Source organism: Bactrocera oleae, chromosome 2 (genome assembly GCF_042242935.1).
Source record: "Bactrocera oleae isolate idBacOlea1 chromosome 2, idBacOlea1, whole genome shotgun sequence".
Classification (NCBI taxonomy): domain Eukaryota; kingdom Metazoa; phylum Arthropoda; class Insecta; order Diptera; family Tephritidae; genus Bactrocera; species Bactrocera oleae.
This window is the reverse complement of record NC_091536.1, coordinates 59,650,345-59,664,934: the sequence shown is the minus strand read 5'-3', so window position 1 is coordinate 59,664,934 and position 14,590 is coordinate 59,650,345. Positions and strand designations below refer to the sequence as shown.

Genomic DNA, 14,590 nt, shown 5'->3' with positions numbered 1-14,590 from the left:
AATGACAGCTGACAGCTGACTAAGACAGTTTTTGATCTGAATAATTTGTGCGCCCAATTTCTTGAAATATCTTGTCAATTAAAAAAAAGTTTTCCATGCAAGAACTTTATTTTGATCGGTTAGTTTGAATTATTTGTGTTCCTATAATAGTCCGATATTGGCAGTTCCGACAAACTGCCAGTTTCTTAGAGAGGGAAAGACGTGTGCAAAATTTCAGATCGATATCTTAAAAATTGGACGACTAGATCTTGTATATACAGACATACATACGGACAGACAGACGGACATGACTAAATCGATTCAACTCGTCACGCAGATCATTTATATATATATATGCTTAATAGGGTCTTCGAATTTTCCTTCTAGGTATTACAAACTTCGTAGCCATATTAATACAAGTTATAGAAATATTTTCAGCGCACGCTTTCAGAGATTAAACTAGTTTTTAACATATCTTTCACCACTGCTAATTGTGTATTTCTATAATAAACTATATACAATATTATATATATATAATAATATTTTACCACTTAACTTAAGAGCAAGCGATCAGGCGGTCTTGCGACCTCCCTTTCTTCCACAGTTTTTCTTTAAGGCATAAGCTTAAATGTCACAATAAACGGAGTTTGAAAACCATTAACGTTTTTATCGAGCAATCTGAACAATTTAATTTGCAAGCAATGCCCAAGATTAAACCATATAACTCTTTATTGCTACTTTAAATAAATTGCTTATAATATGTTGTATATTTAAGGTACTTTCTCGAATAGATTTAATCAAATAAGTAAACATATTCATTTGCTTGCGAACACTTAAAATTATCTAAAAATTTTTATGAATATAACGCCATTTTTGTCAGCCTTCTCAATAACTGTTTCAAGTAAACATTATGAACTCACTTAACAGATAGCCATACGACGAGTACTGAACTCCACAGACGCGAATGTCAACCGTTGTGGCCCAGCCTTCTTCAAAGCTAAATAGAAATTTTTTAAGCACAGCAGCACATCGAAGGACTTCTAATAGACAAGTATTCGACCCACATTTGTGAATTTCACTTAAACCGTCAACAATCACAACAAAAACCGAAACTAAATACGCGTTTGTAAGTTAAGGTAAACAACTTTAAAGGACATTGTGGCTTCCAACTGCGAAAGAAAGTAAAAATAACGAGCAAACAGAAGTCAACCGACGCTCGCATGCCCACGAAACCATATATGGTATATGTATATATATAATGTGTATGTGTGTGGGTATGTGAATATGATTCCAGACGTTAAAGTAGCAGGATTATGCCTCACAATCTCTATAACTTTATTGGTGCGTATAATATAGTTGCTAAAAATAGCAGTACTAAAATAAAACTAAAATGATGAAGGAAAAAAAGAGAACTTTTCCTGGGAAAGAAAAAAGAAAAATGTAACCACTTTAATTTGGGCAAACGCACAATAATTTCGACTGCACGAAATGTGAAGAGCAAATGCTTACTTAAGTTGATATGTATGTATGTGTGAAGGAGTCCAGTCGACAGTCTGGGCGGATGTGCGCTTCCGTTGGGCTGAACAAATATGTACTGAAACAACTTTTCCGTGTCGGGAGCAAATAAGCACACACAAAAAACACTTGACACAATACTATAAAAAAGCGACTCCAAGAAAATTAGCTCAGTTTGTTTGTAAAAGCTGAGTTGCTTACTTACGCAAGGGTCGTAGCCATTAAAATGTGAAATGCCAGCGATGTTAACACTTGCCGGGAGACCGCCAAAAAATATCGAAAAAAGAAACAAAAGCGTTGCTATGCGACAGGGGACGTATAAAAAGTAATATGAAATCGAGCGGAATGAACAAACATTCACACACATATATGAGAGATATTGCAGAAGTTAAGATATCAAAAGCTTTACGGCGAAAAGAAAATAATCAATAATACGAGGACGCCGTGGAAGCGCTAGATGCAATAGCAAAAGAACACAAGGCAAGAGAAACCAACAATGAATTTAAATAAAATCATCGAAGGTGAAATGTGAGATAAAGTTGGAAAACGCTGTCGCTTCAGAGGCAGATAACGTTAAGTGAGGAAGTCAGCATGACCAAACTTTACCGCAATCGCTTTTGCTACAGAGAAAATTCAGAACTTTTCATCAAAAATGGCGCACAAACTTATATGGGCTATTTGTTGCATAACATTTGGGTTAACTGCTCGCAAATGACAGATACACTTGTACATATTAACACTGCCATATGATGGAGTAAATAAAATTTTGAAAAACATTTTATCAGGTGATAGTGATATTTAATAATCTCTTTCTCTGTAAGCATAATCTAGAAGATTAATATAAGTGCTGACACCATTTTTAGTGAGTTGAATATATTGAGAGGTGCAGCCTAATGACCTAGAGAGCGGGCCAAAAAGGCAAAAAAAAGTTGTGTTCTCCACAATAAAAATGTAATCTTTCTCGCACTTCTATGGTTAGTAGTCTTTCTATCTTCTACCAATTCGTTTCACTTAAGTTTTTACTTTTTTTTATATATTTATCCATCCATCAACCATCACAACAATTTTCCAAATAATCCAAACATATATTCTAATGATTTATGTATTAACGACGGATCTTATAAAAGATCAAGATTAATCCAATGCCTCTAAAAGAAAGATGTAAGAGTACTTTATTTACATAATTTCATATATTTCACTTGATGCCAGAGATTTTGATATTAATGTAACTGGACCATTGGAAAACTGTTTAATTATTAGTAAGACTCCCGTACTTACTGATTTTGGTGGACTAGTGACAATGAAAAGCGAGGCTATTTTTATTTCAATCATGCGGTTAGCATCTCCATGAATCTCCTAAATTCACACTACAACTAACTCAAGTTTGTGATCCAACAAAAAACGAATTATGAATACTAGCATATATAAAAACAATTTGGTAGATGGATCGCAGAGGTGTGGGGCACTTATGCGCTGAAAATTTTTAAAATGTGGGCATGGATGCGCCTCCAATTGGTTTATTGTATATATACTCCGTATTTCAGGACTTACTAGACCAATTTCAAGCAAATTTGTTACATAATATCATTCTGACATTCCTATATTAGGGGGCGAAAATGTAATCGAAACCGAACAAAAACCACGCTTACTTCCCATATAACACAATAATAAATTCCATCTGACTCTTTAACTCTGCAGTACAAAAGTTAAGCTATAATGACTATATCGGAAGAAAACTTTTCAGAAATATTACAATACCTTTAAGGTATGCCATCTCATGACTAAAAATTATCAAAATCGGACCAAAACTGATCAAGCCTCCAGATACCAGCAACCCAGTGCCTTCTTTTTATCGAAAAAATCGGTCAATCTAAGAGTTACATTATTGAAATTGGGAAAGAATCATTTCCTGATATTAGTAAGCTTGTATGTCATAAATGGGTTGAAACGGGTAAATACTTCCCTCAGCCCCCATATATGTACCTATTGTAAAGAGTATTGAGCTTCCGGTTGACTTTGTACGTTATATATCGGTTAATATGTCAGTTATCTTAATGAAATTCAGAAAGTATTTTTCCAATAACAGTGTTTCTTGGAGCTTTAAATGGATAAAATCGTTTTTCGTAAAATTGTTTAGCTCGGATTGCTATGTCATATAGCTATCATATAAATTGAAAGATCGGAGTAAAGTGCCTGCATGAAAAAAAAAATTTATTTTTTATTGCCGATTCACGAAATTAGATCTGAATCAAGTTATTGTAAGGAACCTTTGTATCTGTGAAGGGTATTATAGCCTCGGTGCAACCGAAGTTAACGTTTTTTCTTGGTAAAATACAGTTTTGTGAACACCCGAAGGTATTTCTCGAGCTTTTATCCTGAAAGTTGCCAGAGTCTCCAGTTACACACGAACTTAACGCTTCCTTGCTTGTTTTATTTGTGAAACGTTTGGACTTTTAACATATTTGAGACATAACCTATCATCAAACTGAGCCCAATGAGCTCACGGGAATGGGATTAAAAATATCCTACGTCTTCTGGTATCAAGCTACCCTTCCAATTTTGAGCTAAACCAGTTCAGCCGTTATTCAGTTATAAGTAATAGTATATATGTATATAAATATTAGCACATTCAAACTATTATATATAGGTGTATACAAATTTAAACTAAATGTCACTTATGAAAGTACTAATTTTTTATTTCAAATGTCATACTTGTCAGTCTTAGTGTAAGACAACACAATCTTAGAGGAACATCAAAAATTAATGCATTCATTTTTCAAAGATATTTTAATTTTTATTTACAAAACGCTTTTGCAGGGATAGATCAAGTAACTGAATTCAAATAATTGTTCTACGAATTCCTACCTATAACAAAGAGCAATGAAAAATCATCAAACTAGCAAGTTTGTCATGAAAATATTTCGGTTAGCAATGAAAATGCTAACGTTTTTAATAAAAAATCGAGTATGCTTTAAACGACTCAAAGGGTCCTTAATTTTAGACACTCGAGACATTTTTTTAGTCTGGCAACGCTTCAGGATGTTGTAAAAAGTTGTTCTTTTGAATCTCTATCACAGGAAGAATTGCATCCTCTTAGTCTTGGTTTTTACAGAGGCTTACATCAAAAATGCCTAGGAACGCAAGTAAAGGTACTTTTAGCAATATATCTCTATCGACTGAACAAAGTCAATTACATCAAGGCAATTAGGTGGTTGAAATTATTATAATCTGAAAAACATATACAAAAAGAATTATAAATAAAAAAAATTTCTTTATTTCGATGGGATTTAAGAAAATTATTCGAGAATCCATTGCGTGTTGCTAATACTCTCAGATATTCAACATAAGGCTAGAATGAAAATATTTCAGATTAGTTTTAACCGCCTTGCTCGCAAAGCCGCAGGGATTATCTGAAGTGCTTAACAATGAGCTGTACGACTTTCGCATTCGCACAAGTCAGTGTAATTCCTATTGGAAGCTTAACAGCATAAGAAAGCTCTTAATATCGTTCATATATGGTATATTGTTTTACCTTACGACCTGCACTCCCCATTACCCAAACAATTACATATGTATACCATACAAACAAGGTGTCGCTAAAGCACTTAAATGCCAGAAAAGGTGAGACCTAGAAAGTAAATAAAACATGAACTCTCAATGAAAAGATGAGAATATACTATACAAAATACATAAATGCATTTTTATTGCAGTCCATATTTAAAATTCCAATAAATTGTTTAATAATTTAATGATGGATTTAGATATTTCCATATATGGTAAATGCTTCAGTTTTGGATATACTCTATACTGGAAGGTCGGGCTCTAAATGTGATCAAGGATAAATAAAGAAATACCGCGTCTGTATAAATAATTTTTTTTAATATATCACCTGACATAACACATTACGTATGTTTTTATTACGTAATTTTTAACGCCGTGGTAGTGGATTAGCCAATACGTGAACTGGCGGAACGCATGTGATTGAGATAGCGAGTGTAAATGAGAGTCACGCTTGATTAGCACCACACTTGCTTTCTTACTCATACTTGCGTGTGTTATGTAAAGAGTTTCTCTGATTATTTTTTGGTTGTAGGAGGCTCTCTAAATCTTTTCTTAATTCAAATAATTTTGGGGGCCGTTATGAATATAAATATAGGTAGATATACTCGTTTGTACAAACAAAAGTGTATCGCTAATAAAGGGGAGCATATTATATCAATCTAAAGAGTTGGTAGAGAAATCGTAAAAAGGATGCATCAACGCTACAGATATTTGGGCGCACAAAAATTGGACTAAATGAAGACTAATATTGGCACATGTGCAAATATATATTCAGTAAGATTTACCCTTTTATTATTTTCAAGGTTATACAACCTTTTAGAATCCTATCAACTGTTTTCGACTGCAACGTCAGTGTTTCTAAGTTTTTCTAAGCCACACGTTTTCCCCATTCAACTAACACACACACGCAACCAACATACTCGTAGCATTGAACATCTAATAACACGAACTTGGGCACTTCACGAGTTTTAATAACAGCCAGATAAATAGGAGCATTCCTAGGTGCGTGTGGTTACATAAATAGTTTGTTTTCTATAAACAAATAGATTGGCTTTGAAATTTTAAAAGTTCACACGCGAAGGACCTTAACAAAATGCAATGATTGTATTGAACGTTCACTTGATGAAATTTCTGGGGGAAAAAACTTAAGTGCTATAAGAGTCCCATAAGCGTGGTATAGGCTCCTAGAGGGATGGTTATGTATGTCACGTTTTATCGTAACGAAAATATAGCTTTTAGGGATGTACTAACTTTCTTCCCTGTGCTAACTAAAATAACGTAACCGGCCAACATTTTGTTTGATATAAGAAACACTCAGGTCGAATTAAGGTTGAAAAATTATCTTTCATGAAAGAATTTATCTTGATATGGACGTTCAGTGCCACAGTGTTCCGATTTGAAAAGTGCATTCGGAAATTTTAGCGTTTCTTTATGCAATATTTTGTGGGAAATTTCGTGAAGATATCTTTATCTCAAATATAAAAGCTTTCGATATCTTACGACGGACTTATTTCACAATTCTAATTATTTATATATATGTACATTTTATAGGGTCCCCGACGGTTTTTCTGAGTGCTGCAAACTTCGTGACAAACCTAGTATACCCAGTTTAGGGTATAAAAATGAATTACCCACATGGGAAAAGTCGGTATAAAACTACCCTACTTTTATTTCTTCGAATACTCATACGTATATACCTATATATATACCTATATATAAAAAATTGTCACTTTGGTGCCCCAAAAATTTGCAGACCAAATTTTTTTTGAATTTTGGAGCACTTTGTGTATAAATACTATGTCGCCGTAGGTGTGAACGCTAAAATGTAGCAATGTCAGACAAGAAAAAGTGAATAGTAAAACATAAAAGGTGGAAAAAAAACCAATGAAATCAATGAAACCAAGTTCTTCCGTAACGTTGAAATCGCGATCTAACGCGAAGAAAACGGCGAGAAAGAGAAATCATGAAATTCATGCTGTTAAAATGCTAAGTAGCACAGGCCATAAGTGCTCAGGATAACGTAAATGGAGCAATGGAGCCCAGGTATTCAATCTACCTCTTGTATTGCCAGGTGATAAGGGAGTATTTGCGAGAGTGTGGGAACGTTACGTAATCGCTGGTAAGTTAATTACAGAACAGTCTACAGGAGTAGCGACGAAATTTAGGAGTTTACGAGTTTATTGGCACTTCTCTGGACATTTGTGCAGGTATGTTGTTATAAAACATTGTTTTTGTGTGATAACAGCAGTCAGGCTATGGTTCTCCACAAAAAATGAGACGAACTAAAAGTTGCAAGAAAAATTGAGCACGCGGGAGTACAAAAACATAAAAAAATTGCTACAAAAACTTGCTTCATTTTAGGCAAAAGCAGGTAACGGTCAATCAAAAAAAATATTTATAAATTAGGGTAGATAATTTTTGAAAGTAAAAAAGTCATAGTAGGACAGTAGATGCTTTTCTTACTTCATCTACCTATTATTTCGTAGTAGCAGGGGTCTTGGAGTCTTTTTTTGCATTTCCTGAGAAAATTTACAGTAGTAATGTATATATTTTTTTAATTTTAAAGATAAGTGAAATAGGAGTAACTTTTTTCTAGCTTACTCATAGTTTTGCCGGAAATCTAACTAAACCGTTATTAACGGTTAAAAACCAACCAAGCCCCTCTCTTTTCTCTTCCCAACCTCAGAGCCCGCAAATTAATTTTCTTTTAATTTTTAGTTCTTTTTTCTCTCGTTTCAATTTTGTATAATACTGCCAACTTTATCTAAATTAAGATAGGTAGACAAAGTTAAAATTAAGAAGTCACTCCCTATAGTAGAAGACCGATATTAGTAATATATGAAAACCAATGAGTCAGAATAAGATAGCATGTGCTCGAGACAAACTAGCTTCTGTGACTCTGCAACGGAAACAATCATATAATTATAGGAAACGAATTTATTTATTACAAAATGGGAAACAAAACATGTTCAAAAACACATGCTTAACATACGTTATCAAAAATATATTTATTTATTTTTCCAAGGTACGGCAAGCAACATAAACTGGTGCTACAATATACCATATACAAGCAAAGTTAATATGCAATTATGCTTTATCATTTCTTATCGATAAAAAAATTCATTTATCCGGTGTCCTGTGTAGCATCTCAATTATGTAAAATATCTGCCACACTTACTTTATTGTCACCTAAGTTTGTATATATATATATATATATTGTATATATGTATTGATATAAGGAGTAACGTCAACTAGATAATTAAAAATCCTGATATTGGTCATAAGGAGTCCTGAGCTAATTTTCACCCGATTTTATTCATTTTAATCAAAAATATGTACCGTTTTTAGAAAAACACGCGCTATTAACCCTTTTAGTGCCGGGCGCAAAAGAGGTGCCTATGCGAAAAAAACCCGGCCGAATTTCACAGTTTTACAAGGGTTCGGAAAAATGCTTGTAAAAACCAAACGAGAAACAATATTTACATGATTCAAAAAGCTGCGTATTGTGGATAAAATACAGAACTTAGCAATGACACTAGTTTTTTCGAATTCATTTGAAAATTATAGAAAAACAAAACAATACATTGTAGAAACAATACAAACGGTCATCTTTTCATCATAATTGTATATGGGTCAATTATTATAAAGTATATACTTTGAATTTCCAATATATATTTTGTAACAAGATAAACAATATTACATAACAAAAACAAAACATAACTTGAAGGAAAGGTGTTTATGTTAGATTTCGGTACCTCCAAGCGATAGAAAAAATGTCGACAACAAATAGTTCAAACAAAAACATATTTTTTTTAATTATCTTGTGATGAAATTAGATCATTTATAACGCTTACAAATTTATTTTGAGATAGAGTTCTCCCGCAATGCAAATAGTAAAGCGCTACAAGGCGCGGGCCGATACATCGGCTCTGACACTTCTCGACAGTGCAACAAGAGCCGATATATCGGCCTCCGGCACTCAAAGGGTTAATTTAAGATAATTAACATATTTGCCGATATATGCAGTATAAAGTCAGTCATGTGAGTTAAGGGAACTATTGATCCGATTCAACACATTTTTGACACACAGGCATATAATATCATCAGAAAAGGAATATCTCCGAATTACAATCATACATATATCTCACAGATTGATCGATATTTTCCGTAAAAACTTCGCAATAGGAACTGGGGTGCACATGTATCTAGGCGCTTGAATAGTTTTGGTCCGATATGGACAATTTTAGTCATAATGTAGCACACCTCAAGGGCACACCTCATACAAAGTTTTATCTTTAGTCCGGAGTCATGAGTTGTCAGCTAAATACAGGCGGAGCCACGCCCATCATCCAAATTTGACACCGGCTCCTACGAACTCCTCTCGCGCCATTTCGGCTGTAAAATTTTAATGTTTCTGGCGCATTTCTTTATAGATTTATCACACTTTTAGTAGTTTTTAACAAAACCATTATATGGGGAGTAGAAGGCGTTATAATTCAATTTCGTTCATTTTCATAGAGTGAGGAGGGATGTTAAAAGGTTTACCCATTTGTTTCCGCCCGTCTGCTCAATACCAACCCTCCTTGGGGGTTAAGGAACATGTGTACTCAGTTTCATAAATATATCGGCTAAAGTTGATGAGATTTTAACTGTAGTACTTACTTAAATCACTTAAATGACAATTTTCTTATGTATTACAGATCATCCATAGGGCTGAAATCACCAAAATTTTTAGTTTTTTTACACTTCTAAAAGTACAAAGGCAACTAAAATCTAAGGAAACTTAAACTGAATTTATTGATGGACGATTGGTTTTTGTTTTGCTTACTTTTCTGTTTATGCTCTTCAGCAAAAGAATCCACTGTTTATTTTCACACCGATTTTATTTGTTTTGTTTTAAGCACTTGTTCCTGTTTCGACACATTAGCGCTAACACTTCTTCATTTATTTATTTATTTTGCTTTATTGCTGTCAACATTGGCTTATGGGCACACATACCAACACACACATGTATGATATATGTAGTAGGTGCTGCTGACAAGCGCTGCGCTTGTTATTCTTAATTGTATTATTACTTATTTTCGTTTTGCTTTAGATTTTTAATTTTGTTTCGCTTGCCGCTGATAACGCGTGCAATGTGTTTTCGCCTTTTGTTGTTGCCCTGCTGCTGGCGCTGCTGCTATCGCCACCCAGCTGAATTTTCAATGAATTAAAAGCACAAGCGCCCAATATATTTATTTATTAGTTGTTTGTTGCTTTGCTGTTTTGGTTTTGCTTATTAACTCTCGCAGTCAGCCAGCCAGTGCGACGGACACTCACTCACCCGAGCGACAGTCTGTCTGTCGCTTGTCTTTCGGTCTATCAGTCAACCAACAAGCCACTATTAAGTCCGGTAATCGGTCATCCAGTTACACAGTGCGTAAGTCTGTCGTTTATACACAAAGCGTTCTCATTGGCTTTTAACTCACTTTTCATATGTTGTGTGCAGCAAGAAAAAAATATTCATTGCCGCAGCACCGATTCTACATCAAAAAGTTTTAAACAGAAATTATTTACAGATTATTTGATTGACAAATTAGATAGTAATGCACTAATCATTAGCACTCATTCATCACTGTTATTAAGTTTAAGCAATGATTTTTGCTATTGGGTTTCAATTAACTTCTATTTTTTGATTATGCAAAGATTTTCTCTCTAAAACGTTCACCGGCGGCCAAACCACATCCGCTGCTCAATTTCCGGTGCACAACGTTTTCAGGCGACGGCAACTTTTACACTGAACTTGCTCGCTCACGGCCACGCTGTTCTGCTTGTGTTTGTGTTGTTTCAGCCTTAGCTTCTTTTTCAGCAAAGTTTTATTTACAAATTTCGTGCTCAATATGCGCTTATGAGCTCTACCGGGAGCTAAAATTATGCATGCGCCCCAATACATATTTATATGTACGCTTTAAGGCCCTCAAACACTGGTAGTTGGTATTAGCTCTCTTACAACGCTGCGAGCTCGTGGAGCCATGCATACCAGGGGTTCGCGTTATTAGCTTAACCATTGTGTTGTTTGGAGAATTTACGGGATTATTGGCTTTGACAACTGTAAAATACAAGAGCGTTATTAATAACTACGAGAGTTTAACAGGCTCGCGCTTATTTTAGCGTGAATATCAAAATCAAAGAAATTACAATGTAGAAAAAGATAAAAAAGTATATAAGTATTTTTTTTTTTTGGATAACACTGTACTTTTTATTTTATACAACTGATTATACTCTTAAGTGTTTCAAAAAACTGTATTAATGCTCTTTCCGACAGCTCTGGCAACCTGGTTTTCTTTATACTACTATCATCAAACTCAATTAGCACCCCTTTTGCTTACTGCTCAAAATCGTACTCAGAGAGATAAAGAGTGCCCATACTCTAAATTATATTTCAAACATTGATAAATGTTCTTCGCGAAATCAGCTGTTTTTGCGACTGTGGCGCATTTTAGTTCAAATTATGTGTCGTAAAACTAGATTTAGAATACCGCAAAACTAAGCTTCATTTGAAGTTTTCTAAAATTAAAAATTGATGTCTACCTATAAGTAACTCTAGGGGTTAAGCAATTCTATAGCTCTCAAAATAGCTGACTGACAATTTATTTTGGGAGTAAAGAACAAGGAATAAAATTTCTGTCTTTTAAACAATTTTAATAGAACAGCGTAAATAATTTTTGAAAGCAAAAAAAAACATAGTAGGATGAAGTTCATTGAAAAAGAAAGATAAAATAACAAAAATTTAACTTAAAATTATTTACGGGCGATCTGAGTTTGGGAAGAATGAGAATGGGAACGGTGTGGCTGAATTTTTTAGGGTTCAAAACGGTTCACCTCGATTTACGGCGAAAATACGACTCTTACAGAAAAACCTTATAGGGCAAAGTTGTAGGTAATGAAAAGATCAAACATTTCAAATTAACACTTTTTCCACATAACCTCAAATTTATGTGGAAAATTAAAACATTTTTCGTTTTTATCTCTAATTTGTTTTAATTTGGTTTAACTAACCTGTTTGTATCCAAAACACACTGTATTAATGTTTTATTCCTTATATTGGCTTAACATCGAGAAATTTTTTAATGAAAAATTCTCAACCGTACATAGTATACTTGATAATTTCTCCGGGTGCCTTCTTTATTTCAAAAATGCAGTTTCGATAAAAAAGGGTTTAAAGATATACATGTTGAAGCGTTTCCTGGACCGACCTTAATTAATAAGATGAAGTAAATTTAAGAAAAGTTTACAAACAATTTAGACAAACTCAAACATGGATTCCATCAGTTAATAAGAATTCTATTTTCTGGAATTATTAAGTAGATTGTAGTTTTTTTGAAATATATACCTTCTTGTATCGTGTTGGTAGATGCAGATGTGGTGACGTATCTATATGTATTCTCAAACATTTAACATTTTCAAATGGCTATTTGCAAGTTTCAAATTAAATTGAGTAATATTTGAAGTGTAAATTTAGTGCAATTACTATGAAATTTTAAAAATATTTGGTAACAAGCAAATTAAAATTCCAGATCGTTGCGAGTAAGATATTAACTAATATTTAGTTTTTCTTAATACGGCTCATATGTATCAAATTCCATTAAGTTTTTTTTTTAAGTTTAGAAATCATACGAACATTCCCATTTTATTTTACACATTGTTTTCAAAAGAATACTCGAAGAAGTTATTATGTAAAGATTCTCTCTGCCTCTCTGAGTACGGGCTGTCTTACACCCCAATTGCTTCCAATGAAAAACACGAAAAAAAACACTTGGATAACTTTTGATAACAACTACAACTGTAAAAATTCCAGTAATAATTCCAACAACAAATGTTAGCAACAGCAGTCGCTCATGGTAAACATATGTATTTATATATGTACATTCGTGGATAGATATGAATGTGAGTTTCATTGATTGTTTGTTTGCTTGTTCGGCGATTTGTTTTTGAGCTCCATTATTACGAGTTAAATATGGGGGAAGGTCATCAGTATGTGCGCCCAAAACACGTTTGCTGCTCAATATTAGCCAATGTATGAGTGAGCGTAAGTGGAAGTGTAGGGGCGGGCTTTTGTTAGTCCATCCATTCATTTCACTGATGTTCGTAATGAATCCAAGTCAAGAAACGGTTTTATTTTCTGACTTAAAAGCTCAACAGAGTATGCAACAAAAGCTAATGGTTGGTGTGCTTGATAAAAGTTCTTTCAATTTTTAAGGGTATATAATTAAAATTTACTGCTACTCATTAAACCAGTAACGCTTGAACCCTACATTGAAGCTATTTCGCAAGCTTTTCCTATATTAATACAAATTTTAGTCTAGAGGCTAAGAAAATTTAGGGAGAAATCGGAACAAAAAATTTTTAGTAGAAAATAAAATAGAAATTAACTTAATAGTTCAATATATGTGTACGGTTTGATAATACTTTTCAAACAGATGCACGTAGCTATCACTACGTAGTGTCCTGCGAACCAAATAATTACTAACTCGGTGTATTAGGTTAGGTTAGATCAAATAATGATTCTTGTAAAAGAAGTCGAGAGGGATCTCACTTGGGCAGATAAGAGCACCGGTCCTTTGTGGTGTCATAAACTCCAAATTATGGATCCACAACATGCCCGTTAACCGACAAAGTCATACATTTTTTCCATATTATATATTCACTGAAAATCGCCACATATAATAGGTGAGGGAGCAACGCAATGGATTTAAGAGAAAGAATGGAAATGATTTAAGAGAAAGTAAAGTAATATTAAAAATTATTAATAAATTCAATCACTGCCTGGTTCGATGGTTTGTACTTATATCAGTTGATGAAGTGGATGGTGTTTCCGGCATTGTTGAATACGTCTTCGGTCTGACGTATTTCTCCTAATTCCAAACAAGAAAATTTTAAATTATTATTCAGAAATAAAATCGATTTCAGGGTGGTGATTTGTAGACGAGTTTTTTCGTATGTCCACATTCTGTGAATGGTAGAAAATATGCGTTCCACTGGTGCCGATGTTCCTGCTAGTGTCAGAGTATGTTTAACATTCTCTGAAAGCTCAACGAATGGTATGTTTTGCTTCAACAGAAAAGTAAAACATTGAACCCAACCTTTGTCAACGGATGTCTGCTCTTTGCTCCATTCATCAATTCGTTTGTAACCTAAATAGGAAGAAATATAAGTGAATTGTTCAAACTGCTTATGTAAAGTAGTGTCTAATGCTTTCGAAATATTACTTTCTGTGAAGAAAATAAATGTTTTTTCAATTTATTTCCAGTCGAGTTTATCAGTGAATAGCCCCACATCAAATAGTTTTACATGAGCAAACAGTTGAGTCCATGCCTCAAGATATTCGTTGCAATCACCTGACATATTGAATACACTTAAAAATGAGAAAACAAAAACTTAGGTGTAAAATGAAATATTTACTTCGAAATTGTTTCGCCTCTACTTCAAATTGCTTCAAGTTATAGTTTTCTTTCCATTTCCGCTTTTACTTGCAACGGAAAGTAATTGAGTTGCT

At 33.8% G+C, this 14,590-nt stretch overlaps 1 protein-coding gene across 1 annotated transcript in view; it reads right to left on the bottom strand.

The window, feature by feature from the left end:
* The window catches only part of Pde6 (phosphodiesterase 6), a 91,153-nt gene extending 80,317 nt beyond the window's left edge, over positions 1-10,836 (bottom strand). The window contains exon 1 of the mRNA XM_036378394.2: positions 9,718-10,836. The gene's annotated coding sequence lies outside the window, so the exon portion shown is untranslated. The remainder of the gene's footprint in view (positions 1-9,717) is intronic.
* Positions 10,837-14,590: the final 3,754 nt, after the last annotated feature.